The following is a 13,903-nucleotide window of genomic DNA, read 5'->3' as shown; positions in this document are numbered from 1 at the left end:
ATTCGCGTAGCTGAAGTCAAAGTATCTTAGTTCGACTTATCTGGCCATCCTCACGACAGCTAGTCGACTGCTGCGGCTCCCCCGTCAACTGCGCTTACTCCTCCTGACGAGGTGGAATACGGGCATCGATTCACGGATTGATTTATCGCGTCCAGACGAGACACGATAAATCGATCCCCGATAGATCAATTACTACCCGCCGATCCAGCGGGTAGTGTAGACGTGGCCTTAAGAGCTGATTTTGGCCTACCTGACTGGCACCTTTTCTGCTTTGGGGTGGTAATTTGGCATTAATGAAACCACTGGACTGCAAATATTTTAAATCAAATGTTGAACTGTGGGTCAAATCCTGCAGTCTTTACTCAGGCAAATCCCCCATTAAAGCGAATGGGATTTTAGCATGTGTAAGTGCTGAGTATGGACCCTGTTTTCCTCCACATATGATACCAGTGTCCTCCATTAACTCCAGGGGGACTTATTGGTTTTCTACAGGGGGAGAATAGGACCCCAGAATTTTACCTCTGTGAGAAAGATAAATGATATGATTGGTAAAAGCAACAAAGAATCCTGTGGCACCTTATAGACTAACAGACGTTCTGCAGCATGAGCTTTCGTGGGTGAATACCCACTTCTTCAGATGCCAGAATGAGAGATAAGGCTTAAGGCATTGTAAGCCAAAAAATACAACACAGATTTCTTTTCTTTCCATGTTTACAGTGACTTAATGTCAAAAGAACTGTGGATTCTCCTGCCATTAGCAATTGTCCTAGTACCAGCTCTAAGTGTTGTTCCTTTGGCCCAAAGACACACCAGGGAACTAAGGGCACAGTGGACCAAACTCTACTCCCAGTTCCATGAGAGCAGCCACAGTTGGTGTTGCGGCACTAGTGTAACTAAGAGCTGGTCCACACTGGGGGGCGGGGATTGATTCGCGTAGCTGAAGTCAAAGTATCTTAGTTCGACTTATCTGGCCATCCTCACGACAGCTAGTCGACTGCTGCGGCTCCCCCGTCAACTGCGCTTACTCCTCCTGACGAGGTGGAATACGGGCATCGATTCACGGATTGATTTATCGCGTCCAGACGAGACACGATAAATCGATCCCCGATAGATCAATTACTACCCGCCGATCCAGCGGGTAGTGTAGACGTGGCCTTAAGAGCTGATTTTGGCCTACCTGAATCTGAAGAAGTGGGTATTCACCCACGAAAGCTCATGCTGCAGAACGTCTGTTAGTCTATAAGGTGCCACAGGATTCTTTGTTGCTTTTACAGATCCAGACTAACACGGCTACCCCTCTGATACTTGATATGATTGGGTCATTAAAGAATTATAGACCCTGATTTAGCAGAGCTTAAGAAAATGTTTAACTTTAAGTGTGTAAAGTTAAGTACACGCTTAAGTGCTTTTCTGAATTGTGACCTCATCAAAGGACAAAAGCACATGTTTAAAGTTAAGTTAAATTAATTTTAAGCACATGATTAAACCCTTTTGTTTAATGTTAAGCACATATTTAAGTGTTTTGCTGAATCAGAGCCAAAATTAAGAAGGACTGCGTGATTTTCTGTGGTAGAGATACTATACGTACACTGAGAGACAGGCATGGCTGAGTGGTTTGATCCCAGGACCAGTAACCAAGAATTCTTGAATTGTAATCTCTGGTCTAACAATGACATCCTCTGTGGCCTTGGTCAAATAACTTAAACTCCCTGCCTCAGTCTCCTTATCTGTTAAATGGCAGTGTAAAAACCCAGCTACCTGAAAGTGGTGGTTTGAGGTTGAATTAGTTAATGAGTCCTGTCCTGCAACGTGTGCTTAGCACCGTGCAACATTGGGCATTATGAACCTATAAATCAACGTCGCTCCAGATTCTGGCTCAGTGTTGGCAAAGTGAGCCTGAAAAGTGCCATGGAAATGCGGTTTGAATTCTAAACGAGATTTGTTTGAAAAAAGTTTAATCTCTTTCAGGAAAATGCTGTTTGCACTGTATTACTCAGATGATCTAGCAAAAGTAACCCACAAACCAACACCAATATTTTACTCTTGTGATACACCCAAATAAATTGGCAACAACTTCAGGTAAACTGACAGTTACTCCAGATTTACACCAGAGTAAAGAAGAATGTTACCCCGAATGACTGTTTTGTGGGATATTTACTTAGGTCCTTGGTTTGATTAGCATTGATCAGACTAGTTTATTTTGTTGGGTTATAGAAACATTTAGTGATAAACAATACAGTCATGGTAACATTCTGCTTTTCTGACTATTCAGGGAACATTACAATAACTGGAACACTGATTAACAATCAGAATAATTATTGCTACTCTTATATTCCAGGTAGCCATTCTGGTTATGATGATCCATAAGAATAATTTATTTTTTTCAGTATAGACTGATTTTATGATATTATTAAAGTGCTTTGGAGATCCAGGCCAAGAGTTATAATGCTGTACCTCTGGAGTAATATCATGGAAATCATGAAGTTACTATGGATTTACCCCCATGTAACTTTGTCCCCACCTCTTCTAATGTAGCAAGCAGGCTTTTAGCTGGAGTGGAGACTGAATCAAAGAAAATGAAGGTTACCACATCTCAAGGAAGGGCTTTGTGGTCAGTCAAGGCTTGGAAGCTGCCATTTAACATTCTACTGCTTGCTAATGATATTTCTGGGCATATGCCAGTGAACTCAAGAAGAATTTAGTTAGCTTCTTCCTGAACCACTGAGATACCTAATTTTCTACCTGGGGAAAAAATTAAAGAATACACAAGCAAACAAAGAAAATAATGATTGATATTTCAAAGCCTTGTCATGCCCGATAGCATAGTCTCTCCATCAGTCTTACAGCTCTCTCCTTTTTCAAGAATATCGTCGCCCCCTTTCAAGCCAAAAAGCTAGTCACTGTTTGGGGCCCTGGGGATGTTCCATTTGGGAGTAGAAATTGAGGACAGTCAGGTATTTCTTTGATACAGTTTATTTTATTTACAAAGAATGTACAAAGTCCCATGTCTCTGAAAGTCAATGGAATCAAATAGCAGGAACAGCTTCCTTTGCTCACAGCACCAAGAACACTCATTTTTTGCAGCCTGAATCCCTGACTCAAAACCCTTTCCCCAAGTTTTGTCCAGAGTCAGACACCATACCGTCAGCTGCTCCTTCCAGTTGCTTGCATTTGTGTGTTCTGCCTTCCCTCTCTCCAGTGGTGCAAGTAGAATTCATTTCTTACCGGTATGCTGCACTCATGGGAGGTACACAAAGGGAGGCACCACCTAAGGGGGGGGCATGTGACCGCCCCACATGACCCCCCCAGGTGACTCCTCCCCACCCCGCCACCAGCCCGGGACCCCCAAGCTCACCCCGTCCCCTCCCCATGATCCATCCCACACCTCCTGGGTGGGGGAGGCCCTGTCCTCCTCCTGCTGTGCTGGAGACTTCTGAACTGCAGCTCTCTCCAGAACCACGGTGGCAAAAGGAGCAGAACGTGGGGCCGCCTGGCACAGCTGTACTGCCACCAGCCCTACCCCATCCTCCAGCGGGGTTGCTGTACAGATCCCAGACAGGAGGTGCAGCTGCGTGGAGGGCTGGAGGTGGTACAACCGCGCTGGAGGAGCTGACGGCGTGGGGGCCACCCAGCGGTCTCACATTCTGCTCCTCCTGTGTCTTTGTGGTATGGAGTACCGGCTATAAATATTGTAGTGGTACGATGTACCATACTGTACCACCCTACTTGCACCACTACCTCTCTCACCCCCCCCCCCCAGCTTGTAACAATGCTATCAGGAGAACTTCACATATAACATTATCTTTGTTATTTCTAACTTTCCAATGATATGGAACACATTAGGCTACATCGACACTAGAAGCACTATAGTGACACAGGAGAGCCACTGTAGTGCTTCTGGTGAAGATACGTTAAGCTAATGGGAGAGAGTCCTCCCCTCGGCTTAATAACACCACTCCACCTCCTGCTGACATAACCCTGTCTACATCAGTGCTTAGGTCAGTATAACTTACGTCGTTCGGGGTGTAGGTTAGTCACATCCCTAAGCGACATAAGTTATACCGAAGTAAGTTCTAGTGTAGACAAGGTCTTCCTATTCTTTTTAAAAATTTCTTTTGATCTATCGATCAATCATTCTATCGATCTTTGGTATTTATAGGTCTCCAAACTCCACAATATCGTAGTTCTTTTGGGCTTTCACCTAGAGGATCCCAAAGTATTTTACTGCCTGTGTCCAAAAATATATATATAAAAGGATGCCTAAAGTGAGACTCCTGAGTCATATTTAGGCAGCTAAATAAATGACCTGTTTTTTTCAAAAGTTCTGCACATTCAGTAGCTCCCCTTGGTTCAAATATATAGGGATAAGATCCCCAAAGTTGTAAGGATTTTGATTAAAATATTTGAACTGGAGCTTGATTTTTAACATGAGGGGGTTCAATTAAACCTCTCTTGGGTTTCCCCCTACATAAGTCCTGGGGCATCATGATGTTAATGGAAATCAAAGTCAATGAAACTACACTGGTTTGAGTGAAAATAAAAACAGGACCTATGTATGAAGCTACATGACATAATCTGTAGCTCGTGTTCATATGTGTGTTCTTTTCTCTGTGTGTATGTTAAATCACAAGACACTGTCTTACTACAATACCCACCTGCTGAAGTGAAAAAACAGATTGACAGAGCCAGAAGAGTACCCAGAAGCCACCTACTACAGGACAGGCCCAACAAAGAAAATCACAGAACGCCACTAGCCTTCATGTTCTCTGTATGTATAAATATCTTCTGTCTGTGTGTTCCATTCTATGCATCTGAAGAAGTGGGCTGTAGCCCACGAAAGCTTATGCTGAAATAAATTTGTTAGTCTCTAAGGTGCCACAAGTACTCCTGTTCTTTTCTTTTCTGTGTGTTAGTTCCTGCCCAACTTTCACCTCTTTTTACTTTCTAGGATTGAATACCCACCATTTGCACTTGTAAATGATTGTACACGTACACTGCTTACACACACCATACACTCTATCTGCAGTTCCCTTTCTAAGATCTGACTTCAGATAAAAGTAACATAGGGCTAGATTATGTCATTAATTTTCAGGCAGAACTCCTAATCAATTACATTACAGACTTCTGCTTTAAAAATTTATAGTACATAATGGCCTGTACTTATTCCTCCGGCTATGAACATGCCGTAATTAGCTGATATAACTTACTAAACATCAGTTAGTTAAATCTTTCCCAACCCTAAGTAAAAATACCTATTTGTTTATTTTGCATCACTCTGTTAAAGCTTTCATTTGTTTATTATATTTAAGGCTGTTATAAGTGAAAAATAAAAGTAGGATGGTCATTGGCTATATTATTATTGAAACTGATAAGGCTAAGACTGAGTAAGCTTAATCACGTGACAGTGCAAATAGAACTGTCCAGACATTGAGCATGAACAGGGAATCACCTTTCCCCGAGGAATCGATAATGATCTATGTGGCTCCTTTTTGAGAGACGAGGTGGGTGAGGTAATATCTTTTATTGGACCAACTTCTGTTGGTGAGAGAGAGAAGCTTTTGAGCTACACTGAGCTCTTCCTCGGGTCTGGGAAAGGTTCGACCTTGTATTTAGCTGTGATGCTCTGAGTACCTTTCCCAGACCCGAGGAAGAGGCTCTGTGTAGCTCGAAAGCTTCTCTCTCTCTCACCAACAGAAGTTGGTCCAATAAAAGATATTACCTCCCCCACCTTGTCTCTCTGGGGATCGACACGGCCCAGCAACACTGGCTCCTTTTTGTTCAGTTTCACCTGCATGCATCACGCATGAAGCTCTGCACATTTGATTGCGGATGCCACAGGTGTAGAACTCATTAAAAGGAAATGAAAGTCTCTAGTTTTACTTTTCAATAAAATCCTTTTCCTGGCTGTCTCTTCACTGAACCTGTAGGAGTCAGAATCCTCTCCAAAACAAGCCAGGGGGATTTCTATCACCAGCATGTATATGATTGAGCTACTTGAGATGGTTCCTTTCATATCGCTATGAGTGATTGTTCTAGATTCTAGTGGAGAATTTGGTCTAAGGCCTGTTAATGTGACATGACAGCAGCACTGAGGGCCTAATCCAATCTTATTGAAGGAATGTGGCTCAGGCCCTAAGGATTCTTAGGATCCGACTCTCTCATCTGGAACTCAACATGCATTGGATGAAAAAAGTGAAAGTGATGCCCTGTGCTCTCAAAAGACAGCAAATTACCTGGTACTCTATATTCTTGCCATTAGCTAGAGGGGAGATTACTTGGCTTGATCACTTTTCAGATGTGTTGCAGAAATAATGGCCATGGCCACTGAAAAAGTAGGAGTAGCAGCTTCCATGGTGAGCTGCCTCTAAAGACAATGGAGGAAGCAAAAGGGGAATAAATTAATCTCATCTGTCCCTTGCACAGTCATATACTTCCAGGAAACAGAATAACATTCCCTTATTACTATGTTTTAAAGACCGTCCATTTCATAATTCATTTCTTTCCCTTTCTGTCCATGTCTTCTTTACACGTTACTGCTATTTTTATTAGAGAAGGGGCCCAACCTGTAAAGTTAGAACCCAGATTTTAAATACCCTCCTCCCCTTCTGCAAAGTTCAGGGATAAATAGTTCAGCCCATCATTGTGATTGGGGCCAACCAAACATCTGGATTCATAGTCAGATTCCAAACTGTGCAGGGTGTTGGCTCTGGGTGCTCAGATAAAATGATGAGGGTCCTGGAATAAAATCCTGTAAAGATACACAGAGAAAGAGTGAGGAGGGGGTTTGGTTTGTATCTATATATCTCTGATTTATACTGCTTTTAATTATATACCATACTCCCGCTAAGCAAAGTTAGAAGAACTACTGGGAATAACCCAGGAAGAGTTGTTCAAACAGAACTGGCCGAGACACAAATAAACAAGAAAAATAATAGCCAGTGGAATAGAGGTTCAACACACAGAAAGACTCCCTTTCTGTGTACATACATCCACACCATTTATACAGGAGGCAGGAACACATTGTGGTGGCTGATTGATTCTACTGTGTAAGGTTTTTTTTGATGATACTATAAACTACAGGAAAAGCTTGAATAATGTATGAAATTATTCAATAATTAATAAAAGTAATCAGAAACACTCAATTGAAAGGCAGCTTTGCAAATTATTTCTCACCATTCTTCGTTTGTTTCATTTCACAGCATATGCTTGAAATGAACAATTTCAATCCGTCCATTTTGATGCCTAGTTCTGTGTGTCTCTGTGTTAGAGACGAGATGGGAGGGCTCCACTTATTGCTGGGGAATTGTTACTTCTGTTACAGGTGTGCAGAAAGCGACTGAAATCTATTCCAGCAAACCAAGCGGACTGCTTTGAGAGGAAGTAATTTGCTACAGGATGGAAGAAGGTGAGGACTGTTGTGTTCAGTAAGGCTCTGAGTCTGGCTGCACTAGAGAGTTTACAGCCGCACAGCTGCACTGGTTCACTTAAATTGGCATAAGTTATGTAGTGCAAGGTGGTGGCTAATTTACACCCCTGAGGGACATATGTCGACTCAAGCTGTAGTGTAGCCATAGCCTAAGACAGTGGTCCCCCAACTTTTCACGATCACGACCCCCTTGCCCCTGTCAGCGCCCCTCCCCCATGGGAATTGGGGCCTGGAGTGGGGCTACGGCTCCCATGGGGCAGCAGAGGTGGGCGCAGGAAGGGGTAAGTGGGCCTGGGCTGGGGCTGGGCCAGGAGCAGAGCCACAGCTGGGAGCCGAGGCTGGGGGTGGGACAGGGGCCAGGAACGGAAGCTGCAGCCAGGCCACAGTCAGGGGCTGAGGCTGGGGCTTGGGCTGGGAGCTGGGAGTAGGGGCTGGAGCAGAGCTGGGGGTGGAGTGTGGCTGGGTGGTGCTCCCACCCCGCCCCCAGTGGGGACTGGCCTGGGCCCTGCTACATCCCCCCTGCACATTCCTCCGTGCCCCCCTGTGGGGCGCGCCCCACAGTTTGGGGACCTCTGGCCTAAGACTTGCTGAGCAGTAATGTGTCGCTATATTAACTACTATTAAAGAAAAGGTTTCAGAATTGCTTTGCATCCATCTTGCCAGCGGCGGCTCCGGGCACCAGCGCACCAAGCGTGTGCCAGGGGCAGCAAGCCGCAGGGGGTGGCCTGCCAGTCCCTGCGAGGGCAGCAGTTAGGCAGCCTTCAGCGGCATTCCTGCGGGAGGTCCGCCGGGCCCGCGGATTCGGCGGCAATTCGGCAGCGGGTATGCCAAAGCCGCGGGACCGGGGTCCTCCCGCAGGCGCGCCGCTGAAGGCTGCCTGCCTGCCATGCTTGGAGCGGCAAAAAAGCTAGAGCCGCCCCTGCATCTTGCAATTGTATATACACTGTCTCCTGCAGTTCTTCCACAGCTCATGCACCTGGGACATTTATCTCTGGGTGGGATTCCTCCCATTGTGAAGGGTCTGCACAAAAGCCACCATGCTGCAAAATCGCCACAACTATCCAGTGTGGTGGGGCTGCAGGGAGGAAGGGGAGAGCTGCACACCTGTGCACCAGAGAGCTAGGCTATGCTCTGTGTCTGATTAAGCCAATCTCCAGGTGACCACTAGAGACTAGGCTGAGCTGTTTGATTTGCCTGAGGGCAGAGGCTGCTATTCCAGGTTATAGGTAGAGACAGTGGCTGGGACAGTTGCAGAGGTGCTGGGCTAAAGCCCTGTGGCCCGCTGCTAAATTGTGCTGTATGCAGATTCTCTCACCCCAAACTCTGTCCTAAGCCCATCTCTGTTACCTTGTGCTCCTCTGTCAGTTTGTTGTATCTGGCTATTGTCTCTCATCTGATACTTCTAGTGTAAGTGCTTTGGGGCAGGGGCTATCATTTCACTTTGCGTGTGTACAGTGCCTAGCCCAGTGGGACCCAATCCTTGAATGGGGCCCCTAGGCACGACTACAATATAAATAACAATACATTGCGGACATGGCGGGGGAGGAGGGCATACATCACCCTCAGAGAATTGCCAAGTTAGGCACGAGAGAACTAAGAACCACACAAACGCTTTGTTTTCTTAAATCCTAGAAGCCAGAGATGGAAAAGACCCATTGGATCACCAAGTCCATCCCCTGCCAATGCAGTGTTGTTTCCTCGAATGCATTCTTGTGTGCGGTGTCCCATTTAGTTCTAAATGTCTCAAGTGAAGGATTCTGGCTATTAGAGCTCACAGCCAAGATGTCCTGCCATTAACTCTAGTTTTTACTTTTCTGACTCTCATCCCATTACCGCATTCCTGTTACTACCCAAGTCTGACTCTTCCATCTTAAGACTCAGTTTTACCATCCTTCCTCCTATTAAGTAGTATCTTATGAAACAATTATTCCCACTGACTTCACTAGAACCGAATACGGAGGAAGGTGCTATGCAGGGAGATTGAGCCTGTAGCCCTGTCTATACAGGGAATGTTATCAAACAGTTCCTTCTGTTGTTAACACTGGCCTAATGTAGACACAGCCTTTGTGTCTACACTACTTTAGGCAACTATCACGTCTCCATCACTTCCTCATTTGTCACTTAGCCCAGATGTACACGTCAAAGGCCAAATTCTGCCACTTTTACCCATATCAAGTAGTATCTTACTTTGTGACTATCCTCACTGATTCCAATGGGACTACTCACGGAGTAAGGTACTATTCATTGTGAGGAAGGGTGGCAGAATCAAGTCCTAAGTTAGCCTCTCTTCATATAGCCATAGAATCCACAGTGTATTTTTGTTTAGACAGTGGCATCAGCTCCCATTATGTTGCTTCCATTACAACATGAGCAACCAAAATTACATCTGTTGTAGTCAGCGGTGACATTATATATAGTGTTGTAGCTTGATGTTAGTTAATGGCAGAAAAATAAATACAAATTTGATCTTGTCGCTGAGCTAGAACTATGGTTAATACTTTACGTAGATCCAGGGTGAGAGTTAAGAGCCACATATCCAAATAGCTGGGGTCATATGTCATTACAAGCTTATAACAGACTATTGATCTGTTATTACTGCATCTCTAACAGGAAGATATTACAAAACTAATGCTAGGCCACTGTTGGCAGCACAGCTCATTACCAAGCCATGCTACAAGGTGGTATAGGTGGGAGTAGTGTGGAGGAGACTAGGACAATATTGGAACTCCCAAGATCCTAAGGGATTGTCCTGTGTATTTTCTGGTGTGTATGTGGTTAGCAGGCCAAAGCCAGGGCCGACCGGGGAGGGGGCAAGTGGGGCAATTTGCCACGGGCCCTGGGCCCCGCAGGGGCCCCCATGAGAATATAGTATTCTAGAGTATTGCAACTTTTTTTTATTGAAGGGGCCCCCGAAATTGCTTTGCCCCAGGCCCCCTGAATCCTCTGGGCAGCCCTGGCCAAAGCCACAAACCTACCTACTGCTCTGCTTCCTCCATCCACATAGCTGCTAGTTTCTTCCTCAAGGAGATAAATGCATCTGGAACCACACTGAGTTTACTGAGTCACTTTTTCCCCTTCCACAAATTTTGGCATGGAAGGGGATGATATTTCTCTATAATCTGACATTATCAAACTCTCAGCATCAAATTTAGCCCCATGTAACCAGACACAACTTTCACTGATTTCAGCAGCAATTGTGCCAACTTGCTGCAGCCGGGCTGCATTTGGTCCTTAGAGCTGGCATTTCTTTTGTCTCAGAAATATCTAGCACTTCTGTTCCATTCAGAAAATATATTACAGTTCTGTCTGCATTCGGGAAGGGAGACCCATCTGTTTTCCAGCTGTTAGTAATGGAAGCTGTCACAAGGTGTTACCTCTCTATAAGTCACTGCATGATATATGTTTGAAAGTGCCGATGTCAACACAACAGAATGTTTTTCAATCCAGTTGGCCATTATCAACATTTCAAGGGTATTTTCTCAGAGTCTGTGTGTTTATCTCAAGAGAAAGGAAAGAGATACCAAAGATTTTCCAGCATACAGAAGGCTATATTTGGCCATATCTCAGTGTTTCCCTTTTGTCCTGCCCCTTCTCTCAGTATATAAACTATCTTTCCTGGCTGTCTAATCCGTTACATTTCTGTTAGTAGCGAGAACCCCATCACTATTTCTTCACTCAAGGGAAGTCATGCCAGTAGCATTTCAGAATAAGATTCTTTATGGACCAATATGACTTCTATAAAATGATGTGCGGCGCACACAGAGACACACACAGAGTCACCTAACCTCTTTTTCCACATTTCACTGTCTGTGACATGGATCTAAATAATTACCTACCTCAGGTGTGACTTCCTTCATCAGTGTTTGTAAAGCACATTGAGGTCGCTGGATGAAATGTGCTACAGAAGTTCAAAGCATTGTTATGTTATAAAACATTATAAATATTTAACTAGTGGTGGAGAAGTGAAAGGTTCTTTCTCCCACTGCCAAATGCCTGAGCAATCTGGGTCCCCAGACCGGTTTTATAAACCAGCACATAGTGGGCCTGATCCAGAGCCCATTGAATTCAATGGAAAGACTCACCTTGCTTTCGATTAGGCTCATAGTGTGTATATGTGAGTTCTATGCTAACGCTCACAGATGGGCACAGAGGCTGAAAGTTAAGACAAACAGCCAGCCTTATATAAGGATTCCATTGCTTTTGTTATTGTTGTTCAAGCCAGATGTTTCATATAGTTTTAAGGGCGTTTTCAGTGAATCTAGGTTCACCTCTCACCCTTCAGCTCAATTGCACTTGCACTCCCCAGTGCATGTACACAGGATACAGTGTGCCCATCACCCATTACATTCTCGATGAGGCTTGACGACAGTGTGTTTGGAAAAGTAGAAGTGTGAGAAAAAAAGCAAAGACACTGAAATGCTTTACACTGGGTCCCTGCTTTGGATGGTCTCATGCACCAAGACATAAATTACACAGACTGAAACATCACTCGTATCACACATTGTCACAGTAGCTCAACATCACTTTCAGGGCTATACCTCAGAGAAGTAGGTATGTAAATACTAGGACCTTCCCACTTCAAGTCTCTCTCCATCAATGAGAATTCACCGTCCTACAGTTTTGACACACCATTGGCTTTGATTCCTGCACCAGCCATTGGAGTCTTTCACATGTTAAAAATATATCTTCTGCTGGAAGAAGCTAAGCCTCCAAACTTCAGCATTTTAAAGCAGTTCAGTTCAATCTGCTCCCTATTGTGTTGTTAGTTTTTTAAACAGATCCTGCTCTGTTTGTTTCTCGGTGCTATCTTAACAAATTAGTATGTTTGGTAGAAGAGAGTAACAACTTACATAGGGACAGACTGAGCTTTTTGGATAAGCCCAAAAGAAGTGGTTGTGTGTAACTGCTCCACCCCAGGGCCAGACACCTCCGAGAATCACAGTTCCTCCTTATACACTATGGGAAAGAGAGGAAGGCAAATACTGTAGTTCTTAAAAGGGTGCAGCTTCCTTCCCTCCTCACACGTGGGCATCTTCACCCACTCTAACCCCTACCTGCCCACGTGCTCAGAGTGATGAGTATCCAGACAGCCAGGGCTGTGCTTTGCTATAGACTCAGACTGAAGATGTGGGTAGGCGGAGCAACGGGATTAGCTGTGGAGTAAGGTACTCGCTCCTCAGTGTGAGTGAAGGTGTCAGAATCTAGCGCTTACACTGTAAGCTCTTTGGGCAGGGATTGTCTTTTACTCGGGGCCAGATTGTGAACCCCTTGTTCACAGGGCTGAGCATCACAGAAATAGTCGCATTGAGGTCAGCAGGACTACCCGGAGGAATAACTGCTCATCAACATAAAGAGTTCACAGTCCAGCTCAATGTGTTTGTACAATGCCCAGCTCTAGAGGTTACTGTGATACGAATACATACATACACCACCACCACCACCAACAACAATAATAATAGTAATAATAATAATGAAGAAGAAGAAGAAGGGTAAAGGTAGCAGAATCTGGTCCTACAATTACTCAGGGATTAAGGTGCTACTTAATGAGAGTAAAAGCAGCAGAATCTGGTCCTTACTAAAGATAATCCATTATATTTTACATATGCCACCCAAACGCACACAAACTTTGAAGTGTAGTTTTGGAATGTTCTCTAGCAGAGAGATAATGATCTAGCAGAGTGCTCATCTTTATATTGCTGACTTTCCCTCACAGAGAGTTTAATCTGTTCCCAGCTTTCAAAAGCCAATCTTATTTTATTGATCACCAGACCTAGCTTTACTTTTATCATGCCCCTTAGATTATTTCTTCTTTTAATTCCCAGATGTATTACCCACCCTTCAGCTACCGATCTGAGGTTTGATGCTTTACAATACACCTTGAAGCACCCTTTTGAGACTGCCATTATTCTGAATTCATCCCAGTATATCCTAAGCACTTGGAGAGCCTCTGATGAAAAGGTGTTAAATAAATGCAAAGCATGATATTGTCAGCACTTTAAATCATGACAGATTTATCAGGTTTGGAATGTGAATACATATTTTTGTGACTCAGCCATGAATAATCTACATTTGCATATAATATTTCTCTGTAGTCAACACACCTTCCTTCTGGTTTAATCCTTTTGACTTTTGCTGCTGCAGTGGAATCTAAAACTAAATTATAGAAGTCATTATGGACTAGTTTGCTGAGTACTTGGCGAGGAGGCACCCTTGGGATATACATGGAGGCATCTATAGACATGGATGGCACCTAGTAATTTTTAGCAAGTAGGCACAGAAATGTTCACGAAAGCTAATTTTTCCCCATTTGCAAACAGATGCTTCCAATTTGCTCTCTCTGAATCCAGAGTTAACATGGCAACTTTATGTGCCCTTCTAACATTGTTAATTGAGTTTATTACAGTAGCGCTGAGGGACCAACCAAGACTGGAGCCTCGTTCTGCTTGGCACTGTACAAACAGAGAATAATAGACAGCC

The 13,903-nt window shown here is 44.2% G+C and overlaps 1 protein-coding gene across 2 annotated transcripts in view; it reads left to right on the top strand.

Moving 5' to 3' along the window:
- Window positions 1-13,903, top strand: part of FAM181A (family with sequence similarity 181 member A) — a 220,792-nt gene that overhangs the window by 114,763 nt on the left and 92,126 nt on the right. Inside the window, exons 2-3 of one of the 2 annotated variants that reach the window (XR_005597993.1) lie at window positions 7,322-7,405; window positions 9,059-9,764. The exons of the other annotated variant lie outside the window; for it this stretch is intronic. The gene's annotated coding sequence lies outside the window, so the exon portion shown is untranslated. Of the gene's footprint in view, window positions 1-7,321; window positions 7,406-9,058; window positions 9,765-13,903 lie in introns of those variants that run through there. 2 annotated transcript variants of the gene reach the window in all.

The sequence above is a fragment of the Mauremys reevesii genome, linkage group 4 (assembly GCF_016161935.1).
Source record: "Mauremys reevesii isolate NIE-2019 linkage group 4, ASM1616193v1, whole genome shotgun sequence".
Classification (NCBI taxonomy): domain Eukaryota; kingdom Metazoa; phylum Chordata; order Testudines; family Geoemydidae; genus Mauremys; species Mauremys reevesii.
The sequence above is the reverse complement of the archived record's forward strand: the minus strand, read 5'-3'. Positions and strand labels throughout refer to the sequence as shown.